We start from the raw sequence: 27,246 nt of genomic DNA, 5'->3' as shown, positions 1-27,246 counted from the left end.
ACCTTGCTTTCAATTCTTCTGGGTATATACCCAAAAGCAGAATTGTTTTATTTGTTTTGTCTTTTTGAGACAGGGTCTTCCTATGGGCTCACTTTGTAGCTCAGGCTAGTCTTGAATTTGCAATAATCCTACTGCCTCAGCCTTCCAAGGGCTGTGATTACAGGAGTGCACCAACTTGCCTGGCTAAACAGAGTTGCTGAATCATGAGGTTATTTGATTTTTGAATTTTTTCTTTTTAGGAATTGAAATTTTTTCTTTTCAAGAAATTTTTTTAAAATAGTCATTAATTTATTGACTTATACTAAGAAAGTTGCAGATTCCTGGATTTCTGTTATGTTGGATTCCATCATAAAATGTAACTGTAAGATCATTTTTTAAATGTAACATATAGACACAAGATGAATTGTAACAAACCACAGGAAATTCTTTTGTTAGAAATACCAAAACTGACTAACCAATCCCCAACTTACATTTTATATTATACAAATAAATTTCAAGTATGAAAAGTGCATAACTTTTTGCAAGCCCAAAATCTTAGTTTATAATAAAACTATAAAGTTAAAAAAAAGAGTAAAGCCATCAGGCAACCTATTGCAGAAGTCTAAAGTATTCTTAAAATGTTGGTTAATCAGTTACAGAGAAACATGCCTAAAAGCAACATGTAACTGAAAGGAAATTGCTTCTGTTTTCACCACTTATCTTTTCTTAAAGCCAAGTTCTCACTATGTAGTAGAGGCTGGCCTTGAACTCAAAAAGAAAAAAAAAGAAAAGAAAAGAAAAGAAATGTGCCACCAAGACATCATTATCATCTAGTATTTTCTCTTTCCAAATAGGAATTCACACCTTTTATAATGTGACTCTTGAGTCAGCCCTTCTGTGCAGTTGCTACTTGCATGTTTCCAAAATCATCTTCCTCATATGTTCTCGTCAAACTGCCTGTGGTTCCAGAATGAATAGACAAGGGCCTTTCTATCTGGAGTAGCAACATCATCTGTATTGTTAATTTTACTAGCTACATGGCTTCATAATCCTGAAGGTAACAGACAATCCAGCATTAGGACAAATACAAAATCTTCTTTCTTGCACATAAGCAAATTCATCTCTGCACTGTCAAATGTTTCCACAATGTATACAACAAAAAAAGCACTTCTGCATTTCCATGGACAAGAACTTCTCCAGTTTTTAAGCTCCCATCAATAAATTCCATAGTCAAACAGGGAAAAAAGTATCATACTTTCCCCTGCAGTAGCTGCTAAATATCTAAATAATTGTTGAAAGTCTGGTTTAATAAAGTGCTCTTTGGTATTTTGTCGTATGCAAATTATGAGTTGTTCCATGTTTCTGTAGTAGAGGTAGCTTGCTTTTCATCACAGAAGAACATGAACCTAAGAACAATGTAGATAAAACTTCTGGCATCTCCCATCTTGCACCATGGAGGCAAGGAAAACCAGCTTCATGTCCTCCCTGGCTGGCCGCAGGCAAGGATGCAGAGGAGGGGAGGGTGCAGGGCTCCCAACTGATATAGGCTGCCAAGGGCATCCCAGAGACTCCCAGGGTGAAACAGGGAGGAGGGCAGTGCAGCTTATTCAGCCTCCCTCACTCCCCCTGGACTCAGCATACCTCAGGCAGCCCTGAACTGCAATTTTTAAAATACTGGTTACAAGTAGAGGGGGATCACCAAACAGGGCAGTTAACTGAACCAAGGGGAAAAGTGGGGGGTGAACATCAGGAGAACTGCATGCAGAGAGGAGCCAGTGCATGCCAGTTGTAATCAATAATGTAGGTGGCCTCAGTTCACCAATAAAAACAAACACAGGGAGAGAGTGGATCAAGAAACAAGCTCCATCAATATGCTGTACACAAGAAACACATTTAACTCAAAAGCAGATTCATAGACTGAAAGTCAAAGGAAAGAAAACAATGCTCCATGCGACAGGAAACCAGAAAAAAAGCAGGGGTAGCTTGTCCATCAACCGCAGAATGGATAAGAAAGATATGATATTTTTGGACAATGGAAAACTACTCAGCTATAAAGAAGGATAATCTTGAGGCTCTTGTAGTAAGTGGATGCATCTTGAGATCATGCTTATGGGTGAAATGTTTCAGACTCATATGGGTGAACATCGTGTTATTTCTTAGTGTAAAAAATTGAAGGAGTTAGTGAGATCCAAAATATACAATAGATATTATGAAAATAATAGGGGAGAGTTATGAATTAAAAACTGGTAGTCAACTTAACGCCAGCTAGATTAAATCAGCATGATGCTGAGCATAGATGTTTCACTGGAGGAAAGCTGTCAGCACAATTAGAGATGTGGAGAAGGAGAAGTGAGGTGCTGTGGGTTCTCCTACATGTTGCTGTTTGAGCCTTTGGTTCTCCTGGAGGAGCTCATCATGACTAACTTCCCCAGTATGAGTTCGAGCATTGTCATCAGAGGAGCTCAGAACCTTGTTGGTGAGAGTGGCTGTGGTTCACTTTGAGGGAGCTCTGGTCCTTATAAGGAGATTGCTTCCTGGCTCCAGAGGGGAAGATGTGTGCTGTTTAATCTCCAGAACAAACTCATCATGCTGGCTTCCTGGCATGTACTTGACTGTGCTTATCATCAGAGGAGCTTGGGGCCTCCATGTCGCTGAGGATGGCTGTGGTGCTTTTCAGGGCAGCCCTGGTCTTAGTTTTGAGCGTGACTTCGTGGCTCCAGTATAGAACCCTCAACCTACCAGCACAGCTCCTTCACCCCTCTGGCATAGGCCTTCTAGCTTCCACTGCCAACCTTTGAGCCTTCCCAGCCCACATCCTTAAAAGAGACTGGTATTAGTCCTTCTTGTGGGCTCCTGACCTCTAGTTGGACTTGTGGGAGGCATTGTCATGAGCTCTGGGTCTTGACAAGACATTTGACATTGGACACATACAGGACATTGCTGTGGGATTCAGGCCCTTGGCTGAATATTCTATGTCTTCAGTGTTGTGGACAGATTTCCTGCATTTTCTTGTGTTAACTCTGGGTGACCATCATAAATAATATTATAAATTCTGTGTCCTGATTCTAGTTGTTCTCCTCACAACCCCTGACAACAACAGGGAGAAAATATCTAAAAAGAGAAGGTGGTAACCGTTGTTAATTTCCTACTATCTTTGTTTTGACTTCCTGTATTGTTTTCATAGTTTTGTTAGGTTTGGTTTTATTCTGTCTTGTTCTGTTTGATTTTACTGTGTTTGATGGTATGCCCAGCTGTTTTGGAGACAACGAGATGTATCATGGTAGCCATTACTGATTTCCTATTATCTTGAAGTCCTGTAACACTTCCATTCTTTTGTTTTGATTGATTTTATTGTGCTTTGCTTTGTTTCATTTTATTGTGTCTGATGGTATGGACAGCTCTTTTGAAGAAAATAAAGAGACATTATGGTAGCCATTGTTGATTTCTTGTTATCTTGTTTTGAAGTTCTATATCACTTTCATTGTTCTGTTCTGATTAGCTTTATTTTTTTGTGTTTTGTTTTATTCTCTTTAGAATAAAAAATAAAATAAAATACTGGCTACATCATTTTACATTCCTGCCAACAGTACACAAGGATCCCAACTTATGGATCCATAAGGATTTATACTTATGCTAACATTTCTTTTTTTCTTTAGACAGGATCTTAATAATTGGTAATTCAGGATAGCTTCAAGCCAAAACTGGCCTTGAACTCACAGCAGTCCTCTGGCCTCAGGCTAGAACTGCATAGTGAGACCCCATCTCAAACAAACAAACAAAAAAACAAAAAAACATTGTCCATGTCTTGCATTTTTAATAGTGTTAGATAAATTAGGAGTTTCTAAGTTTTAAAAAACATTTTTAAATGGTTGCATAATAGCCCATCCATTTGAAATACATAATTAATGTTATAGTGTTGTAATTTCTAGTGTTAGTATCTATCTTTCCACCATTACAAGTGCTATTTTAATAAATAATTTTGGGCATAAGTTTTTACATTATTTGGAATTTTTTAAGATAGATTTTTTTCAACACAAAGTGTCACATTGTACTGGAAAAGAGTATAATCAAGGGATAGAAAATACACACTGTACAGAAATTTGGTGTTTTATGATATAAAAGATTTTGTCTCTGCTATAGAATTATACAAGTTTAAAAAAAAACTTGTCATCACTAACCAGTACAAACATAACTTTTAAGAAGCCAAGGATATGATCTTTTTTTAAACTGAAATATATATTTTCTTCATATTTCGAAACTGTCTAAATGCATCTAAATAATTTGAATACAAATAGTCAGCTGTGGCTGGAAATGAGTGTTTAAATTCTAGTTGTCCAGATTTAATCATGTACGTTTCATGGTAGAAAGAAAGGCTTTTAAATGTACTGTTTTTCCCAAGTTAAAAGCTTTATGAGATACCCAGGGCAAAGTAGGTCAGAAATACTACAGGTATGTATGTAAACTATATATATATATATCAGACCTTGCAGCTCTGAAGCATTCTGTTGTAGATCTCAAAGAAAATTCCCTCACACTTGCACTCCCCTCCCTTCTCTTCCCTTCTTTCTCTTCCCCTCCTCCCTGCTTCCTTTCTCTATTATTATTATTTTGTTGTTGTAACAGTTCATCTTGGGACTCATAATCATTGTCAGACACTGCTAAGAATCTTGCTTAGAATCCTGGTTTCATTATTTCCTTAGATTTAAATCCTTCATCTTTCAGGATGCACTGCTTTCTCTAACAAAAGACTTAAGTCTTCCCTGTGTAAAAAATCTTTCCCTCCTGGCTACCCCTCCCAGAGTACACAGTGCATCTCTTTAACAATAAGCTTCTTTTAAAAAAATCCAAAAAACAAAACAAAACATATGAAAACAACTTAAGCTTCCTGAAGGTACTGCTCATCTCTGTTCTTCCAACATGGAGCATAAAGCTGCACAGCATTTAATAAATTGAGTCTTATAGAACAGGATGAAAACAGATTCTCACAGGATAGGTTCTGTTGTGTAGCTAGGCAAGGATACACAAAGGACCCATTTGATCTCAGAAATCTCTACGTTGGTGACCCATTTGATGATTATCACTATCTGCATGTGACATGGTAGACTATTTACCAAATAGTATCTTATTTTTTTTATCTGAAAGAGGGTAAAGCTAAATATAACAAACAACAAAGTAGATCAGAAGAAGACAATGTAAGTGACACAGATTTCAAAGCAAAACAACAGGAGATCTACAGTGGCTACCATAATGTCTTCTTATTTCTTCGAAATACTTGCCCATATCTTCACACACAATGAATTCAAACAAAACAAAATAGTTTAAAACTGTTCAGAACAGAAGAATGAATGCATTTACAGGCCTTCAAAACCAGATAATAGGAAAATCAACAATGGCTGCCATAATATCTCTTGTTCTCTTTAAAACAGCTGTCCATACCTTCATGTATATTGAAATTAAACAATACAAAACAGACTAGAACCACTCTGAACAAAGAATAGAATCATTACTGGATTTCACAGCATGATGATACAGAATCAGCAATGGATACCATAGTGTCTCTATCTTATTTAATTTTTATAATTATTCTATGTATTATTATTATTATCACCCCTAGTTTACAGTTGAAATAATTGAGGTGGAAGGGGGTCAAGCTACTTGTCTGAAAATAGTGAGAGGCAGAGATGAGATTTGAGAAAGTAAAAGCAGGTTTCTCCTTTCACTGAGCTAGGAGGAGAGAGAGGAAGGAAGCTGCTGTGGGCAAGAACTGATGTTTTTCCTCAAGGACAGGCGGTAGCTACAAACTGTCATAATGTTTCTTCTTTGAACAATTATTGCCTTCTTACTGAGAAACTTTATTTTCTAAAATTATAGCTATTAGAAGACCCATTCTTTGAAATTGTACCAATAAAAGGGGAACTTGCACTTTTGACTGGGGGTTGTCACTCTGATAGAGAAAAGCTATTTTGGTTTCCAGCCAAGTGCAGAGTTGCAGATATTTCTCCAGGTAACATTTCTGATCTATCTTAACTTTGCAGTATCCACAGAAAAGTACCCTTGGTCTACTACCAACCTCAATCTATATTTGGACTTATCCCAATGGTTTTTTTTTTTTCTCACATCAGATGGGTAATGTGCCGAGGTTGTAACAAGGTTCAAAGGAGGCACATGTCATGCATGGAACACCCAATCATCACGCTTATGAACCTGAGGATCTATCCCAATGGTTTTTGAACCTACCAAAATAATGAATGGTTCCTTCAGTGACACTTAAATTCTACCCTTTCCCCAAAATTCTCTGTTTGGTGAGATGTCATGGCTTTTCTAGTGTAGATTCTCCTAGATAACACGATGTCAGCTGACCTAACTTTGTCACTTCTCAGCTTGCGTTGGTGGTCTTAGGCTGACTGAGCCAGGACAGATTTGAGTTCACATTTCCTATAGCAGAAACTAATGTTTAAATATCAGATTAAGTTGGAAATGATCTAACCTTTATGCTGTATGCATTGGCAATGTTCTTGAGCTGAAGACTCCAGGAACACCCATGCAATCCAACAAATTTGGCTTATTACTCAAACCAACAGCAAAGAAACCCTACCGTAAGGAATCATGGAGCATCTCAGTAAAAACAACACTGTCTTATTGAAAGACTCATTCAGGAACTTGAGGTATGGGTGAGTGATTTTGAGGAAGGGTACAAGGAAGAAGTGGTTCACCTCAGAGTGGGTGCTGTCAGCAAGTAGGGACAATTTGGGGATTGGGTGGCTCAGTAAATCTTACCCAAAGGAAAGGCAGATTAAAGTGAAATTACAGCTGGAGTTGGTAAAGCGGCATCAGTCACTCATTAGAAAAGAGAGGAGGATGTTTGGTGTTTTGCAGTCTGGACAGTGTTCATGTTTTATCTGCATTCAGACATGATTACAGAGTGGTTTTGATATGCCATGATTTGCCATGGTCATAGAGCGGCCTCTGTATAGTCACATTTTAAGAAATAGTTCACATTCATCAGGTCAACATTAAGATTTAGCCATGAAACTGGGAGTGTAGCTGGGTGATAGCGTGTTTTCATAGTGTGAAACATGAGACCCTGGGTTCCATCCCTAGCACTCAATAAGATAGATAAATAGATAGATAGTATGCTAGCAGTGCCAAGGCTGAGCAGCTGATTGTGTTTAGGACAGCTTCTGGGGGAAACTTCTCAATATTTACATATATGCATTTGTGCATATGTGCATATGTACCGCTATTAGCATAATTTAAAATTACAGCTCTATAATTCAAAGAAAAGCAAACTGATATTTTGAATGTTTTCTATTTCATTAGGAGGGGCATACACATTTATGACTTAGACATGGGCTATATTTTGTTTTGTTATATAATAGGTATATACTTGTTTTATTGAATGTGTAATAAATTCACATGGTTTAAAAACATTTTTTAAGCATACAGAAAAAGTATTTTTCCTATTTTTGTCCCTCATCTGTTTACTTCCCACACTTTCTATTAGGAAATTGCTATCACTAGTTTCCTGTGTATCTTTCCAGAAATATTATTTGCACAGGTAACATACATGTGACTATATTTTTCTTCTTGTTTTTCCTTTTTAAACTTAAATAACTTTGCATTTGCTTTTCTTTTAATACATCTAAGAGATCTTTATATGTCAGTATGTAGTTTCCTCAGTCTTAGAGCAGTTTTGTTTGAGCTATAACTTATTTAAGATTACATATTTATGTTTTTGGCTATTTGTTACCACATGAATAATTGCAATGTATGATTTTATATGTGCATAATTTCACACATGATGTATCATATCCCCAGAATAAGTTCCTCCAAATGAAACTGTTTTGTCAAAATGTATGTATTTATAATTTTGAGAAATAGTGCCAAATTGTCCTCCAGTGAACTTATAGAAATTTATAATCTTATTGGTGGAATAAGCAAGTATTTATTTTCCCATATTCTCATTATCAGTAAGTTATTGAACTTTCTGATTTTTGTAAATCAGATGGTAGAAAATAATTCAGTGATTTGAATTTGCCTGTCTAGTAGTCTGTGTCAGGATGAGTCTTTTCTTTTCCCCAGAGAGACTATTGTTTTTACAGCACTTTTAGGTTTGCAGCAAAACCGAACAAAAAGTACAGAGAGTTCTCAGCTACCTCTTGTCCCCATGCATACAGAGCCTCCCCCACTAGCAATGTTCTGCACCAGCAGGGCGCATTTGTCACAACTGACAAGCCTGAACAGACTCATCATTATCCCCTAAGCCCCATGGTTAACATTGGAGTTCGCTCTTGGTGTTGTATACTCTACGGGTTTGAATGAATGTATCACGACACGAACCTACCATTACCATGCATAGCATTTTCACTCTGTATTCCATCTGTTCATCCCTCCCTGTAACTCTTGGCAACCACTGATAGTTTTCCTGTCTTTATACTTCTGCCTTTTCCAAATGTCATGTACAGTTGGCCCTCCATACCTATGGCTTCTTGCATTCACAAATTCTACTAACTGCAGATTGAAAATATTAGGGGAAAATCGCATCTGAACATGGACAGACTTTTATTTCTTGTTATTCCCTAAACAAAACAGTATAACAATTATTTACCCAGTATTTACATGTATTGGGCAAGCAATTTGTAGTAGAGGTGACTTAAAGTATACGGGAAGATGTGCACTGGCTATATTGCAACCTATTCCTTTTATTTTTATTTATTTACTTATTTATTTGCAGTACCAGGGATCGAACTCATGACCTCACACTTGACAGGCAGATGCTTACACCACTGAGCTAAATCCCTGGCCCCCTTGCAACCTATACCTTGTATGCAACTTACATGTATATGTGCAAATGCTATACCATTTAATCTTGTTTTTGTGTTGCTGGGAACAAAATTTTTATTTTGTTGAGACAAGATCTTGCTACGTACTACAGGCTGGCCTTGTACTTGCTTATGTAGTCCAGGCTGCTGACCTCAAACTCATAGTGATCCTCCTGCCTTAGCCTCCAGAATGCTGGGATCACAGGTATGCATCACTACGCCCAGCTATCACTCATTTATGTTTAGCAATAAATAATATTCCATTGTCTGAATGCACCACAGTATATTTGCCATTCATTTTCATCATCTTTGTTTCCAAATTTTGGCAATTATAAATAAAGGTTCTACGAATAATAGATATAGCTATTTGTGTGAACACTGATTTTTAGCTTCTTTGGAGAAATATTAAGGAGTATGATTTCTCGATCACCTAGTAGTATATAGTAAGGCTATATTTATTATAAGAAACTGCCAAACTATCTTCCAAAATGGATGTGCTAATTTGCATTTTCACCAGCAATGAATGAGTTTCACATCCTCACTGCCATCTGGTGTTATTATTGTTTGGAGTTGTGCCATTCTAACAATGTATAGTGATATCTCACTTTATTTTGTTATTTTATTACTTTTTGCGACAAGGTCTCACTATGTAGTTTAGGCTGGCCTTGAGCTCACTTTGTAGCTCAGGCTGATCTCGAATTTGCAACAATCCTGCCCCAGCTTCCTGAGTGCTGGGATTACAATCATGTACCACCACTCCAGGCATATCTCATTGTGGTTTTACTTTGCAGTTCCTGATAAGGTGTTAACTAGTTTTTCATGTGGTGTTTGCAGTTCTCCTCCCCTTCCTTTTGGTAGTACTGGGGATTGAATCTAGGTCCTTTGCACTGATCTATATCCTCAGTCCACTTAATTTAATTTTTAATTTTGAGATAATCTTGCCAATTACCCAGCTGTGTTTAACTTGTGATCTTCTTGCCTGAGTCTCCTAGAGTGCTGAGAGTACAGGTTTGAGCCACCACCTTACTAGTCATCTTATTTCTTCTTTGGTGAGGTGTCTGTTAGGTTTTTTGGAATGTATGTTTTCCTATTGTTGAGTTTTAAGAGTTCTTTGTGTATTTTGGGTAACAGTCTCTCGTCTAGAGTCATCCCCTCTCATAAATCCCTCCAAACTAGAGTGTTGGTTTACCACATCTTTTGGCCTGTATGCTATCTGGGAAGCTAATTATGAATGAAATAAGCTAATTATGAATGAAACTGCAACAAATTAGGTCTGTATTAGTGCCCGCTAGAGTTTGGATCTGAAATGTCCCCTAAAAGTCCCTTGTTCATGGTGCTCTTTCAAGGTGGTGGAGTCTTCAGGAGGTGGGCCTATTGGGAGGCTCACAGGGGTGTGCCCTTGAAGGGGACTATGGGACCCACTCTCTTAGTCTCCCCCGTTCCCAGCCAGGAGATAAGCAGCTTCCTCTGTCACATGTACAAAGACATGTACAAAGACATGTTCCTGCCTTGCTGTAGGCTGGGCCCAAAATCAACAGAGCCAACCAGTCATGGACTGAAACCTCCAAATAGGTGAGACCAAACAAAACTTCCTTCATTGAAAAAGTGATTTACTTCAGGTATTTGTTACAGTAATGGATGTTAGACTATTCTGGTGCAACGGAGAAGCAAAAGTACAACATGAACAGGTTTATTGAGTTGAGGATGTGGAAGGAGCACACAACCCATGGCAGCTGGGCTGTCTCCTTAGACTAGATACAGAGAGGCAGAGAGTTATATGACCTCTGATTGAAGTGCTGCATGAGGTGGATATTGATGACATGTGAGGAACTGACTGGAATTCTCTGTGCATGCAAACAGGAAGGGGAGTTGCATTTAGGGTTGAAGAAGAAGCAAGAAGCGGTAAGCATTCCCACTTTGGCCTTCTGCTATATTAGACCAATGCCATAACTGTACAGGAATTTACACTAGGGGCAGGAACCTTTCAGTGGGCACACTGTCAGAAGCCATTTATCCATTATTATCACTTGGCTAACAGAATAAACTGAACTTTCAGCTTTTAGCATAAAAGATTGTTTATGCCTGCTTATTGATAAGATTATATCCAAAATATGAGAAGTATAAAACAAAAGAGGCCTTTATTCTGAGAACACGGAGAGAGAAAACCAAAACACCCCCTGACTGCTGGAGTCTGGCTTTCTCTCTGGCGGACACGTGGCATGGGGAGTATATAAGTAGCCTTGATTTGGGGTAGAACCTAAAGGGGCGTTAGGGATGCAGGGGTAGCCCATTGGTCTTTGTTTGGTGCCTATGGGTGGGGAAGATGGAGTCACAGGTAAATTCCTAGGGGAGGGGGAGATAGGAGCTCCTTGGTTCCGCCTCTAAAGGCTTCACCAGCTACAGTGTCCTGTCTGGGCCAAAACTCTTTCACTTACAAGAGCTGACTTCTTTCCTTGCAAGAATTTTGTTAGCTAGATGTTAAACACAGAAAGTATTAAAAATGAATGATATAAATTTAAAGTGAAATATAGTAAGAACAAAGGAAAGGTCAGGCATAGTGACAAATGCCTATAATGTCAGCACTCTGCAAGGCTAAGACATGAGGATCACAAATTCCAGTCCAACTTGGACAATTTAGCAAAACCCTATCTCAAAATAATAAAAAGGTTTGGGATGTAACTCAGCATGAAGACTTTGGGCTCATTTCCTAGTATCACAAAAACGAAACCCTTATTAGTTCTGTATTTGCCTACAATTTTCTATCATCTGTGTTTTTGAAGTTATTTATATCTAGTGCATTTATAGGATGGAAATAAGAGAATGATATAGAGGAATGAAATTCCTAACCTTCTACATGTATGAGTTTGTGTTCTCTAAAATCAAAGAATGAATTTTAGGAATAACAGAGGTTAGGAGCAGAAATATTTATTGAGAGAAAGAAAGCTTCTGTCTGAGAGAGAGACAGAAGGGGTCCCAAGTGGGTTGCCAAAGATTCTGTATTTTCTAAGGATATTTATAGCGAAAAACCATGGAGAGAGGTGCGTCTAACATGGGAACTCGCGAGGTAGACAGGGATGAGGTGAGACAGAGCTACGGTCAACCAGTAAGTTTAATTGTTCAGGTAAAATTGACCAAATCAGGGACAAATGAGGAAGTAAATCACGTAGCAAGTGAGCATTCTTTATGGATCAGTGACTTTTCCTATAGAGAAATGGTGAGATGGTGAGTCCTGGCATCTCAAGGTAATCCTAAGGATTATACTTAAGGGTGTGGTTGCATTTGTTTTGCCTTCTGTTTTGAGCTCTGGCCCACAGCAAGAGGTGTGTGTTTTTTCCAAAGTCACCAGACATCTGGTCCTTGGTGCACTTTTCTTTGAGGGCCTAGTCCTGTCTGACTGCGTATAATATTTCTAACTAGCTCAGCTGCTTATAATAATAGGAGATAGGGCATGTCTTAGACTGGCTGGGAAGAAAGGCAAGACATGATCCTAGAATCTACATAGCATTCCTCTCAGGAGCACATATACAGAAGTGCTCATGGGTTTCTGAGAGGTGTGAATGGTATACAGGGACACAGACGCCATGAAGAGCATACTATGGTGTCTTCCCCCATGGTAACCCACCCCGAGTCCCTTAGGGTGTACTGTTTTCTCCTTCCTCTTATTTAGCCCAAGTTTGCTGTGCAGAGACAGTTTCTCCCTGCTCCTCATTTTTACTTTTTCAAATAAACTTTGTCACCATCTTTGCTTGCCTTTCTCAATTCACTGTTCAAAACAAAAAACCACCTCCAGAAGGAGACTCCAGCACTCCTAAGCCCTGTAACAGGAATCCTCTGGTGTACAGTAATTGCAGTCGCCTCCCAGTTCTGTACTCAATGACATGGCAAATTTGGCAAAGATGGAAGTATTTGGCTCTGCTAACACCACAGAAATCAGAGCTCTCCCTCCACCTCCATGACCAGACGGCCAGTTGTGAACCATGGACCAGCACTCCAAGCACTGCTAATGAGTCAGTTAGCCAGCAGCCCATTTACTCAGTGGAAGAGAGAGAGCTCAGCTATCCAGTCAACCTCACTTTAAATTTGCTTCAGATTGTTAAGGCAGCATTGGTGACTATGCGTGCTAGAGAGATATTGAACTCAGTAGTATGCAAAACAAGTAAGAGATTTCAAGGGACTGGCTATTTTTAACCTTCAGGGCCTGCATAATTCCATCTCCCTTCTTGGGTTTCTTATGCAGCTTTGGTGGGCAGTGAGTGCAAGGGTTGATAAATTCAGCAGCTCCAAAAACCCAACAACTCCCAGGAGAGTCTGGTCTCTCAATCATTCCGGTTTGCCTATCATTCCGACTCAGCCAAGCTTACTAAGAAGAGATTCTTGCGGTAGAGCTTTCTCTTTTCACTTCCCTTTTTCAGATTGAATCTCAAGTGACTTCTCTCAGACTGCTTTCTAGAAATAAGCAAATTCTTTTTCCATTGTTGAAATTCTGACTTTCATTCTGAGGCATCCTTTTGATTAATTCAAGGCTTCCTATTTCATACCTCAATGAGTTCAAGCCTTGTTGCCTTTCTTCTTTTGTGCTGGAGAAAACAAAACAAACACTTAAATAAATATTGTACTTGAGACATTTTTGAAGGAAAAAGAAAAAACAAGAATGAGTCATTTCAGATCTTAACCTCCACCACCTCTACACAACTTTTTTGTTTGTATTTATTTTGTTTTAGGTACTGGGTTCGTACCAAGGGCTTTATTTTGAGTCAGGGTCTTGCTAATTGCTAAGTTTCCCAGGCTGGTTTCAAACTTGTAATCCTTTTGCCTTACTCTCTCAGAGGCTAGGATTCCAGGCGTGTGCCACTATGTCCAGTTCCCACACAAGTATTGTGCTTTTATTAGACAGTTCTCTCCCCCAAGTATTTGTTTTTATGTATATTATTTATATAATTAAAATACTGCTATATACTCCTTTCATAGCCTCTTCCTTTTATGTAACTTTGTATGAGAAATCTTTCCTGTGTTAAAGTATCAATTACAAAGACTTAAAAGCACAGCTTGTGCAAATGTAAAAAATGTGGTAGGCAACCTTCAGATGGCACAGTGATTCCTGCTTTCTACTATCCATCCCCCTGGTCATTCCCTCCCTATGGGCTTGGGCTTCTAAGAGATGAGGATGAAACTTTTCTTTTGCTTTCTTAGGTTTTATACTTAGAAGCCTCTAAATTAAACTGACAAAAAAAAGATCAACAGGAGATGTTATAGCTTATACCCAGATGTCCCCCCCAAAGCTTTATGCACCTATGGGGGGGGGGGCTTTTGGGAAGTGGCTGAATCATGGGGACATGATATTCAACACTGGATTAGTCTGATGTGTTTATAGCTAGGTGTGAGTTGGGAGGGGAAGCCTGGGGGGGGGGTCTCAGCAGTGGGTCACTGTGGGTTTGGCTGGAAGAGCTGATTTTTTTTTTTTTTTTAATTTTGAAGCTAATAAAACAAAACAATAAAATGAAACAAAACAAGACAGAAGGAAATCCCCCCAGTTGCTATATTGCATATTATTATCCTCTAAATAGATGCTCAGACTACTGGTCTGGGGCCTGCAAAGTCAATCAATCAATACAAGTGTCAGGTCTCTGAACTAGACCCCCATTCAACTAGAAGTTAAACAAAACAAAACAAAACAAAAAACTCCTCCAAACAGATCTGTTATTCTCACCTGGGTGGCATTTTTTTTTTTTAACAGATGACTTTTTTTTACAAACATTTAAAAATTATCATGATCTTTTTTCATCTCTGCCTCAAATCCATCAAAGTCATCACTATCGTTTCTTCATTTCCTGCTGTTGTGGATGTTAAAATGTTGGCTCATTTGGGCTAACTGATCCATGCCTAGATCTTTGTGTATCTATCTGGTGGAACGCAAGGAGTCTTAATGCAAACTATGCGTTGGATGTAATATCTTCACACTGATAATTTTTTAAATGTCGGCTTTGGTCTGGGGTGATGCCTAAAGGTGGCATCACTGATGCCTGAGTAGCTGATGGGAACTCTTTTCACACCACAGGTAAGTTGCCTAGGGGCGGGGAAAGTGACCTCAAGGTAAATGTCCCTTGGTCCCACCTCCCACTGCTGTAATGTCCTATCTAGGGCAAAATCCTTTCAATGACTATTTTATATCAATAGTGCTGAAAATAATGACTCTGATTTTCATGTAAGATAAATTCCTACAGGGAGAACAATGCACCCCATAGACTACTTGCCACCTGATCTCACTTGCCTATTTTCTTACATGCACCAGGCCACTGAACAGATCACTCTTTTTCTACTTTAATGGCCCTATTCCCTCTGCCTGGAATACTCCCTGTCCTCCTATGGAGCTGGAGGCTCCATTGATGGCTTTTCAGGGATTCACAGCCTCTTGAAATACTGAAGGGAGAATTAAAAATTTTAGATAAAGCTTGCCCAGAATGCCAGCCAAGACCAAGCAGAAATGTCCAGGCCAGATAACAGAACACTTTCCTTTGTGTAAAGGCCTTTTGCTGCCCTTGTGTACTGATGACCTTACAAGGTAACTTAAAATGTAGAAGGACATTCCTAACTGTGTTACCCATGATGCCACCCATCCCTCCAATTGTATGCGCCGAATCCATCTTTATACTTCCTCTCCTATTTTCCCTTTAAAAACCCTGAAATCGAGCCGGGTGTGGTGGCTCACATCTGTAATCCCAGCACTCAGGAGGCTGAGGCAGGAGGATCCTTGTGAGTTCGAGGCCAGCCTGAGCTACATAGTGAGTTCAAGGCTGGTCTGAACTATATAATGAAAACCTATCTCAAAAACCAAACCAAACCAAACCAAAACATAACAAAACAAAAACAAAGCAAAATGTTGTGTATGTATAAGTGTTCATATATGTGTGTGCTTTTTCTGCAGAAGAAAGTCCCGAGATTTTTTTCAGCTTTTCAAGGGAAGTCCATAGAATGCTGAAGTCTAGTTGCAAATGGTTTGTTCTTTCCCCTTGGTGCCTCACTGATTTTTCTTCCCACTCTAGCTTTACACCAGTACTCCTTCAAGGCTTCAGGGGTATTATTTCATTTTTCCAATTTCTAGGACAGATACTTTCAAATGATACTTACTAAAGTAAGAAAAGAACAAAGTAGAGGTAACAAAGGTGGCACTTAGGACAGTGCTTGGTACATCAGAATATAAAAAGCAGTAGCTAATATTGGCAGTTACTCAAGTGGCTATTGGTTGAGAAGCAGTGTAGGCTGAGTCCTGGAGACCAACTAAGTTTGGATCCAGGCATTGGTGTGTACTAGTTGTTATGGCTGGTGTCTAGATGTCTCTCCAACACCTCATGCAGTCATAGGCAGGGCTTTTTGGAGGTGGCTGGATCTGGAGTGTGTAATGCAGGGATCAAGAGTGTGTGACTAGGGCTGGGAATTTAGCTCAGTGGCATAAGCACCTGCCTCGCAAGCAGGTGGTTGTGAGTTCGATCCCCAATCAAAAAAGAGTGTGTGATTACTAAATTCATCCACAACAGCTGTTGTGATTTTGTTATTATTTTGTTTGTTTGTTTTGAGATAGGGTCTCACTGAGTAGTTTAGGCTGATTTTGAACTCACTGTGTAGGCCAGGCTGGCCTCAAACTAGCAGCAATCCTCCTGCCTCAGCCTTCAGAGTGCTGGATTATAGGGATGCACCACCATGCCTGGCCTTTTGTGATGAGAGAATATTCTGCATACTATCTGGCACATATGTAGTAAATGGTAGCTATTATTCCAGGTTAAGGCATTTTCACACGTATTTTTTATTCTTTTAATTAAAAAATTTCAGACATACAAAAGTAGAGAGTACAACAAATCCTTGTGTATCTATCACCCAGCTTCAACAATTAACAACACAGTACTGGAGATTAAACTCATGACCTTGCGCAGGTGAGGCAAGTACTTTACCACTGAGCTATATCTCCAGCCCTTAACGTATCGTCATGTTTCAACTATATACTTATTCACTTTCCCTATACTTGGGCTATTTTGAAGCCAATCCTGGCCATATCATTTTATTCAGTATGCATCTCTAAAATTTCTGTAAGATTTTATTAGCCCACTAATAGGAAAAGTGACACACTCAGTCGAGTTAGGTAACATTTTTAAAGTGAGTTAGCTAGTAAGTGTGTTAGCCACAATTCAAACACATGGCTGACACCTGATTTTCTTTACACTTACTGGCTGATATAAATATCCATGATTTGAAGCTTAGGCTGCAAAATTCTCAATTCCCAGAAGTATTAGCATTTTAAAAGTATAAAGAAGTCAGAAAAGAATAAAAAACTGGAATTGAACACTGAGAAACAATCAACCCACAGATTAAGTTCCTTTGGATTTATTTTTATTTTTGCTGAAAGGATTTATCTTGATCATTGAAGTGTGAAAGCAGGACATCAATTGTTTAGATTTTGCCATGGTGCATAACTGAACAAAATGTTTCATTTTGTTTATTTTTGTCCCCCAGCTTTCAGCACCTACTTATGGTTTGTCATATTTTCAAAAGGAAAACCAGTATTCCTGGAAATTTAAAGGAAGAATATGCAGGCAGAAATGGCACACAGGAAAAAAAAATTGCACTTAGGGAATTAAAACACCTGGTACCATGAAAGTTTCCAACAAGTGTTAATTGATGATGATGAAAATACAGTCATAATACTGAGGTGAAGAATGACATGTGAGCCACACTCAGGAGCAGGAAAACAGTCACTCGTGTCTACAAGCAACAGCTGGCACAGCAGTTCTGGCTCATGCTTGTTTGAGGAAAAGACTGCAGAAGTGATCTGTGTATAACTGAACCAGAAGCTGCAAGCTTCAGAGCTTACTCAGATTCTGACTTCCCACTATGTACCAGATATGTGAACGTCTCTAAGCTTCAGTCTCCTCATTTGTAAAATGGGATAATAGTCTCTATTGCACAGTATTTTCAGGAGTATAAAACAAGATCATGTGTTGTGTAAATACTGTATTGTCTGCCGAGTGTAAGAAACTGAAAGAGTAAATGAGATACAAAATCTTCAATAAATAGTGTGAAAGGGTAAGAATATACTTAAAGGGGAAAAAATAACTCAGGGAAAAGAAGGAAAAAGAAAAAAAAGGTATAAATTTATATATGTACACTTACTGTAGCTAAAATGACTGTGCTACTAATTTTGTTAATTCTTGGAACAAATCAACATTCATAGGACTAGATCAATTTTGCATGTTTATATCTGGTAATCTGAGTAACTTTTTTGAAGATAACTATGCAAAATAACAACCTTAGTTGTGTTCCTACCACCTTGTTTCAAAAGCCTACATTGTTATTGTTTTGGGCTCTTTGTTATTGTTATTTGTTTGTCTCTTTTGTTTCATTTTTCTTGTATTTTGTTTTGTTTCCTCCTCTAATACAGAAAGGATAGATATACATGTATAGGCTTATATATGCCTAGAACTTCTCCTAAAGAATTTACAAGAATTGATTTTATTATGTATGATGGTATGAATAGAAAATGAGATATTATGGTAGCCATTGCTGATTTTTTTTTTTTTGTCTTTTTCTTTTTTATCGGTACCGGGGATCAAACTCACGACTGCCTGCTTGCAAGGCAGGCGCTTATGCTGCTGAGCTAAATCCCCAGCCCCCCATTGCTGATTTTCTATCATCTTGTTTTGAAGTCCAATAATGCTTTTATTGTTTGTTTTGATTGGTTTTAGTCTGCTTTCTATTATTTGATTCCAATATGCATGAAGATATGGACAACTATTTTGAAGAGAACAAGAGACACTATGATAGTCATTGTTGATTTTCCTATTTCCTGATTTTTTTTTTTTTTTTTTTTTTTTTTTTTGTGTGTGTGTGTGTCGGCAATTGAACTGACAACCTTGCACTTACCAGGCAGGCGCTTAGATCACTGAGCTAAATTGAATTTTTTTTTTTTGTACCAGGGATCAAACTCATGACCTCGTGCCCACCAGCTAAATCTCCAGCCCCTTATTTTCTGATTTTGAAGGCCTGTAATGCTTTCATTCTTCTGTTTTGATCACTTTTATACAATTTTGTTTTGTTTAAATTCATTGTGTGTGAAGATATGAACACCTATTTTGAAGAAAACAAGAGACCTTATGGTAGCCACTGTTGATTTCTTGTTGTCTTGTTTTGAAATCTGGGTTGCTTGCATTGTTTCTTCTGATCTGCTTTGTTCTGTCTGTTTTGTTATATTCTCTTTAAAAGACAAAAATAAGATCATGTGACTAGTCTATGTTTATGACACATTATTTGGGATTTATTAGGAGATACCCCTCAATTTTGAGTAAATGAGTGAAACACTGTAAGATTGCTTTTTTTCCTGAGACGAGGTCTCTGTAGTTCAATTTGTTTCATTTCTGAGACAAAAATCTCATATGTACTTCAGGCTGGCCTTGAATGCATTATGTAGCCCAGGGTAGCTTTAAACTCATAGCAGTCCTCCTGCCTCAGCCTCCCATAATGCGGGGATTACCGGCATGCACCATCAGGCCCATCTATAGTTTAGTCTGCCCTTAACCTTCTACATAACACTGAACTCACCACAGGCTCCTGAGTGCTGGGGTTATGGGCATATACCACCATATCCTGCTTGTAGGTTGCTTTTCAGAAGGAGTTGGTAATACTGTAACATCATAGATTGCAATATGGTCTCAGTGAAATATGAGATCATTTAGGAGGGGTGTAAACATTACATGTGTACCTAGTGACCCGAAAAGACTGTAGCCCCCATGTAAGCCCACATAGAGAAGTGCCGTCATTCGGCTTTCAAGTACATAAATGCTGTGATAGTGTTGTGTCCTCCTAATGACATTAGCATTCAGCATTCGGCTTCTGTGCATTTTGGGCAGCCTGAATCTGCCTGAGAATGTGGAGGTAGAAATTGTACATACGGAATTAAAATTAAAACATCTGGCACCATGAAGGCTTTCAGCAAGTGTTAATGGATGATGATGGTCACTCTAGGGCCTTTCAAAGGAAAGGACAGATCAAGCCAGGTTTGCCTTAATATTGTATAACTCCTTCCCAGCTTGTATGCGGTGGCCTTAACCCTCAAATCCCAGATGTGACGACTGTGTTTGGAGGTAGGACATTTAAAGCTATGATTAAGACAAAATGAAGCTATTAGGAGCCTCTAGTCCAACCTGATATCTCTATAAGAAGGAGGGATTAGGTACACAAAAAGGCATTAGAGATTAGTGACATGGAAAACAGCCTCCTGAGGCTACAGTGAAAATATGCCATTTATGAATCAAGGAGAGAAGCCACTGAAGACATGGGACCTGCTGGCTTCAGTCCAGCCTCCGGAGCTATGACAAATTCCTATTGTTTATGACACTTATTCTACAGTATTGCAGACTAATGCTGATGGTCACCTGGGCCGTCTTACTAAAAGGGAGATTTGGACTCATTAGGTGTGGGATGGGGCCTGGATTTTTTCTTTTCCTTTTTCTTCTCTTTTTTGAAGCATGGTCTCACTATGTCATTCAGGTTGGCTTTGAACTCACTATGTAGCCCAGGCTGGCTTTGAACTTGCCTCAGCCTCCTGAGTACTGGGATATAGGCACACACAGCCTTTCCCAGTTTAGAATCTAAATTTCTAACTGCTCTCAGGTGATGCTAATGCTACTGCTCTCTAGATCACATTTATAGCTCTCACCTCTACCAAATACACTCCTACTTACTTACTTTTCTTTTTTTTTCTTTTTGTGATAATGAAACTTAAACCCAGGGCCTTTGTACCGAGCTACATTCCCATCCTTTTTTATTTTGTGGTAAGTTCTTTGAGCCCAGGTTGGGCTCAAATTTGTGATTCCCCTGCCTCAGCCTCCCAGAGCACTTGGATCACAAACATCCCAATTTTGATGAGGAATCATCAGAAATATTTATCATTTTTTCATTCATTCTCTATCTCTCTTTCTGTCTTGGGGATTATAAATTTTCAGGTCAGAGCCTAATAATTTCTGCCCAAGTACTCTCTCTCTCTAGGAACTTAGAGAAACTTTCTTCTTCTTTTTTAAATCCAGGAGTCTTCACTCTAAGTTTACCACCAGTCCTTATTTTTGATTGTTTTCTCCTTTTTTGTTGTTGTTTTTGTTTTTTTTTAAAATTTTATTTAAAAGGAAAAAGAGAAAAACACAAAACAAAACAAAGCGGTGTAAGGGTACAAGTAATACAGAACTACAAAAAAAAAAAAGTAAGAAATCACCAGTTAATAGATTACATATTATCATCTTAGAGATAGTTGCTCAAATCACAGTATCAAAGCATACAAAGTGGACATTCAAACAGTGAGACTGCAAAGAGTTGTGTTCAATGATCCAACCAAAAACATTAATATGGTCAGCTATTTAACACCCCTAAACACACTTGCTGTTGTATCCTTTAAAGCTCTTTTTTTCCCTCTCTTTTTTACAACAAAATTTACACATTTTGGGTTTTATTACTCCTTAGTTCTTATTACTTTGTTGGGGGGGAGAGAATAAAGTCAAATATGGCAAAACAAAGCTGTCAGTCAAAACCAAGGATAGACATAGCACATGATGTAAAACAGAGTATAAGGTTATCAATAATGGTTATCAACAATGTCTCTTGTTTCCTTAAAAAGAATTGTCTATCTCATTAGATATTATAAAGTTGAACAAAACAGTAGAGAACAAGACCAATAAAATTTAAGCATTGTAAGGAGACAATAGTCAAACCAGAATGGGCATCTTAGTGAATCTTATTGCCTTCAAAGTAGTTGCCTATACCCTCAAACTTGATACTATCAGACAGAATGGAACAGAGTCTAATCAGTCAAAACAAGATAGTGGGAGTATTACAGGACTTCAAAACAAGTTAATAGGAAATCAAAAAAAGTTACTATTATATATCCTGCTAATTTTTTTTAATTTTTCCCCTTAATTAAAACAAATATAAGAAATAACTAAATAATTTTTTTTAAAGAATAAGGGAGAGATTGAGATAAAACAGGACATAACAATATAACAATACAGGTCAAAGCATGACTGTTTCAGCAACCTAGTGTTTCACCCCCAAATAACCCGACTTAATAGTAGTTACCATAGTGTCTGTCTTTTTCCTTGAAATATTTGAATAAAACTTCATATACTATAGCTTCAAATATTTCCATATCAAGAAGCCCAGAATAAAGCCTTTCCAATTAATAGGTGAAAACTTTATAAGGCTTCAAGGCCACATACTGGGGAATCATGATTACCACATATTTTTATATATTTGAATCATTACTTACGTTAGGGAAACTATTCGGTATTCACACATGCGAGATTGATTTATTTCACTTATGAGTATGGTCTCAAGCTGCGCCCATTTATTGATAAATATCTCAATGTGATCCTTCTTTATAGCTGAATAATACTCCATTGTATAGAAATACCACAACTTTTTTATCCATTCCTCAGTTGATGGACACTTGAGTTGTTTCCAAGATCTGGCGATTACAAATTGTGCTGCTATAAACATAGGTGTGCATAAATCACTGTGGTATGATGCTTTCAGTTCTTCTGGGAATATGCCTAGAAGTAGAATAGCTGGAATAAATGGGACTTCCAATCCCAGCTTTTTGAGAAATCTCCAGACTGACCTCCACAAAGGCTGCACCAGTCTACACTCCCACCAACAGTGTAGGAGAGTTCCTTTTTCCCCACAGCCTCTCCAGCATTTGTTGTTGGTTTTCTTGATCCTGGCCATTCTTTCAGGAGTGAGATGGTATCTCAGTGTGGTTTTAATTTGCATTTCTCTAATGACCAATGATGAACATTTTTTCATGCATTTATTTGCCATTTGCATTTCTTCATCTGAGAATTGCATATTCATCTCAGATGCCCATTTTTGGATTGGATCTTTGAATTTTGGGGGTCTAAGTTTTTTTAATTCTTTATATGTTTTAGACAAGAGTCTCTTGTCTGAGAGAGAGTTCACTAAAATCTTTTCCCAGTTTGTGGGTTTTCTTTTCACTATGCTGGAGATTTCTTTTGACATGCAGAAACTTTTTAATAAGAAGTGGTCCCAGTTATTGATTCTGGGAAGTATTTCCTGTGCAGTTTGAGTCCTGTTCATGAATTCTCTACCTACTCCTATGTCTTCAAGGTTTCTACCCAATTTGTCTTCCAATAGATTTAGTGTTTCTGTTTTAATATTTAGATCTTTGACCCATTTAGATTTTAATTTAGTACATGGTGATAGACATGGTCTAGCTTTAGTTTTCGGCAAATGGAGAGCCAGTTTTTCCAGCACCATTTATTAAAGAGACTGTCGTTCTTCCAGTGAACCTGCTTGGCTCCTTTATCAAAGATAAGGCGGTTGAGTGTGTTTGTAGTTGTGGTTGTATCTTCTAATCTATTCCATTGATCTTTGGCTCTTTTGATTCCAATACCATGTTGATTTTACTACTGTTGCTTTGTAGTATAACTTCAAGTCAGGGATTGTGATGCCTCCTACTTTGTCTTTGCTGCTTAGAATTGCCTTTGCTATTCTAGGTCTCTTCTGGTTCCAGATGAAATTTAGGAGTGATTTCTCTAGATCTATAAGGTATGTTGACGTTATTTTTTATTGGGATTGCATTGAATCTGTATAACAGTTTTGGGAGAATGGCCATTTTCACAATGTTTGTTCTTCCCATCCATGAGCAAGGGATGTCTTTGCATTTTCTGAGATCATCTTCAGTTTCTTTTTTCAGTGTATTATAATTTTCACTGTAGAGGTCTTTCACTTCTTTCATAAGAGTAATTCCTAAATATTTCATTTTTTTGCTTGCTAATGTGAAGAGTGTAGTTTCTCTTATTTCCCTCTCTGTGATTTTGTTGTTCGTGTATAGGAATGCTATTGATTTCTGAGTATTGATTTTGTATCCAGCCACATTACTGTATTTATTGTATCTAAGAGTCTTTCAATGGAGTTTAGGGGGTCTTCTATGTAGAGTATCATGTCATCTGCAAACAATGATAATTTAACTTCTTCTTTTCCTATCTTTACCCCTTTTATTTCTCTCTCTTGCCTAATTGCTCTGGCTAGTACTTCCAGTACTATATTAAATAGGAGTGGTGATAAAAGACAGCCTTGTCTTGTGCCTGATTTTAAAGTAAAGGCTTTCAATTTTTGGCCATTTAGTATGATGCTGGCTGTTGGTTTGTCATAAATGGCCTTTATTATATTGAGGTAAAGACCATCTATTCCAATTTTCTGTAAAGTTCTTATCATGAATAAATGTTGGACCTTATCAAAGGCTTTTTCTGCATCTATAGAAATGATCATGTGATTCTTATTTTTGGCTTTATTGATATGATGGATTACATTTATTGATTTATGTATGTTGAACCATCCTTGCATTCCTGGGATGAATCCCACTTGGTCATGGTGTATAATCTTCTTGATGACTTGCTGCATCCTATTTGCCAATATTTTATTGAGGATTTTTGCATCTGTGTTCATTAGGGAGATCGGTCTACAGTTCTCTTTTTTAGTTGGGTCTTTCTCAGGTTTTGGTACTAGAGTAATATTTGTTTCCAGGAATGTCTTAGGAAGGATTGCTTCCCTTTCAATTTCATTGAATAGTTTGAGGAGTGTTGGCATTAGGTCTTCTTTGTATTTCTTGTAGAATTCTGCAGTGAATCCATCTGGGCCTGGGCTCTTCTTTGTAGGTAAGGACTTAATTACATTTTCAATTTCATTAACAGAGATTACGTTATTCAACAGTTTTACATCCTCTTGATCTAGCGTTGGTACTTCATATGTTTCCAAGAATCTGTCTATTTCTTCTGTGTTATCAAACTTTTGAGAGTAGAGGTTTTCGAAATAGGTGTTGATGATCTTCTGTATTTCTATTGGGTCTGTAGTGATTTCACCTTTTTCATTTCTTATTGCATGAATTTGAGCTTTTTCTTCCCTTTTTAAAATAAGGTTGGCTAGGGGCTTATCAATTTTATTTATTCTTTCAAAGAACCAACTCTCTGATTCATTGATTCTTTGGATTGTTTTCTTAGTCTCTATTGCATTGATTTCTGCTCTGATTTTTATAATTTCCTCTCTTCTTTTGGCTTTGGGCTTGACTTGCTCTTCTTTTTCTAGCTGTTTGAGGTGTAGCATCAAGTTATTTATTTGTATTCGTTCTGTTTTCCTGATGTGGGAACTCAGTGCAATAAATTTTCCTCTCAGGACGGCTTTCATTGCATCCCACAAATTCCGGTAAGTTGCATCTGCATTTTCATTTTCTTTTAGGTATTGTTTAATTTCTTCTTTAATTTCTTCTGTGACCCACTGATTACTCAAGAGTGTGTTATTTAGTTTCCATGTGTTTGCAGGATTTTTGCAGTATCTTTTATCATTAATTTCTAATTTCAGAGCGCTATGATCCGATAACATGCAAGGGATGATTTCAACACTTTTGCACTTGTTTAAATATGTTCTGTGAGCTAATATATGGTCTATTTTAGAGAATGATCCATGTACTGCTGAGAAGAATGTGTATTCTGATGTTGTTGGGTGGAACATTCTGTATATGTCTATCAAATCCATTTGTTCGCAGGTGTGATTCAGTTCTGTTATTTCTTTGCTCATTTTCTGTCTGGTTGATCTGTCCCTTGGTGTCAATGGCATATTAAGGTCTCCGGTTACAATTGTGTTACTGATAATTTGAGTTTTCATTTCTGTTAATAGTTGTTTTATATAACTGGGTGCTCTGGAGTTTGGTGCATATATATTTAAGATAGTTATCTCTTCCTCTTGGAGTTTTCCCCTTACGAGTATGTTGTGACCTTCTTTGTCCTTTATGGTCATTGTTGGTTTAAAGTTCACGTTGTCTGCAAACAGAATGGCCACTCCTGCCTTTTTTTGGATTCCTGTTGCATGAAGTATTGTTTTCCATCCTTTGACTTTCAGTCTGTGAGTATCCTTCTGGGTTAGATGGGTTTCCTGTAAACAGCATATGGTTGGATTTTGTTTCTTGATCCATTCTGCTAGTCTGTTTCTTTTGATTGGTGCATTGAGACCATTTACATTAATGGTTATTACTGTTAAATGCTGGTTTATTGTTGACATGTTATCTCTCTGCTGTTGCATCTTTATCTTTCTGTTCTGCTTAATTATCTGCTTTGCTTAGTGGTTTTTTCCTTTGTGTATCTAAACTGTGTTTCAATATTTTTTGCAGGGTTGGTTTGGTGTTTATGAAGTTCTTCAGCTGTTCTTTGTCATGGAAGTATTGTATTTCACCATCAATTTTGAATGATAGTTTTGCAGGATACATCAGTCTAGGTTGGAAATCATTTTGCTTTAGGATCTGGAATACTTCACTCCATGCTCTTCTTGACTTTATTGTTTGTGCTGAGAAGTCTGCTGTGATTCTGATAGGTTTTCCTTTATAAGTGATCTGTCTTTTCTCTCTGACAGCTTTTAATAATCTATTCTTGTGTTGGATTTCTGGGATGGTGATTATTATATGTCTGGGTGTAGTTTTATTTTGGTTATGACTATTTGGAGTTCTATATGCTTCACTGATCCTGATGTCGGTTTCTGATCTCATGCTTGGGAATTTTTCAGCTATTACTTCTTTAAATATCCTCTTGACATCCTTTATGTTGTCTCCTTCTTTTTCATTAATCCCTATCATTCTTATGTTATTTTTCTTTGCATCATCTTGCAGTTGTTGAATTGTTGTTTCCTGATTCCTTGTTATTTTTAAAAGATCTTTCCTTTCCTGTTCACTAGCTGCAATCCTGTCTTCAAGGTCTGAAATTCTATCTTCACTTTCATTAAGGCAGTTTTTATAACTTTCAGTGGAGTTTTTTATTTCCTGTATATCTCTGTGCATCTGCATTATGTATTCTGTTTGTTTCTTATATTGCTTGTCTAGGAATTCTTTTTGTTTAGTTCCTCCAATTTTTTATCTGTGTTTTCTTTAGATATATTCAGAATCTCTTTCATTTCTTTTATCATTTCTTCTTTTACCTGGGAGATTATTTCGAGTTTGAATTTCTTTAAAGCTTCCTGGAGCTGCTTGTTAATTTCAGTAGCTATTGTGTCTGATATTTGAGGTGAATGGCATATATTTTCTTCTATATACATTGCTCCTAGGGTTTCTTGAGATGGGCTGGAGGTTTGAGGTTGTAATTTGGTCTTTCGTTTTGTCATTTTCCTATATTTCTGTGTTTCAAGTGTTATTTGAAAGCTTCCTCAGGATCTGTTGGAAATCCCCTTCTATGTTTGCAGCTATTGAGACTCTGGCACCACACTACCCCAAGCCACTGGGCCTGCAGAACCAATGGCCCTCCTCTGCCTGCTCAGAACTCCGCAGTTCCAGACAAGCTGGGCCTCAGGGACACTGTGCGCCCACCTGCCCGTTGGAAGCTCCACAGCTCTCCAATGGCAGCCGGGATGTTGAGGCAGA

General features: G+C 37.9%; 1 long non-coding RNA gene and 2 pseudogenes across 1 annotated transcript in view; all 3 read right to left on the bottom strand.

Annotated features, from left to right (window-relative positions):
• The window catches only part of LOC134476577 (uncharacterized), a 63,587-nt gene that overhangs the window by 14,341 nt on the left and 22,000 nt on the right, over positions 1-27,246 (bottom strand). The window lies entirely within an intron of this gene.
• LOC100722421 (serine/threonine/tyrosine-interacting protein-like) lies at positions 866-1,416 on the bottom strand (annotated as a pseudogene).
• On the bottom strand, positions 6,096-6,191 carry LOC111755622 (small nucleolar RNA U13; annotated as a pseudogene).

Source organism: Cavia porcellus, unplaced genomic scaffold (genome assembly GCF_034190915.1).
Source record: "Cavia porcellus strain 051 isolate PalLab524CR breed Dunkin Hartley unplaced genomic scaffold, mCavPor4.1 scaffold_6, whole genome shotgun sequence".
Classification (NCBI taxonomy): Eukaryota; Metazoa; Chordata; class Mammalia; order Rodentia; family Caviidae; genus Cavia; species Cavia porcellus.
This window is presented reverse-complemented; position numbering and strand designations above follow the sequence as displayed.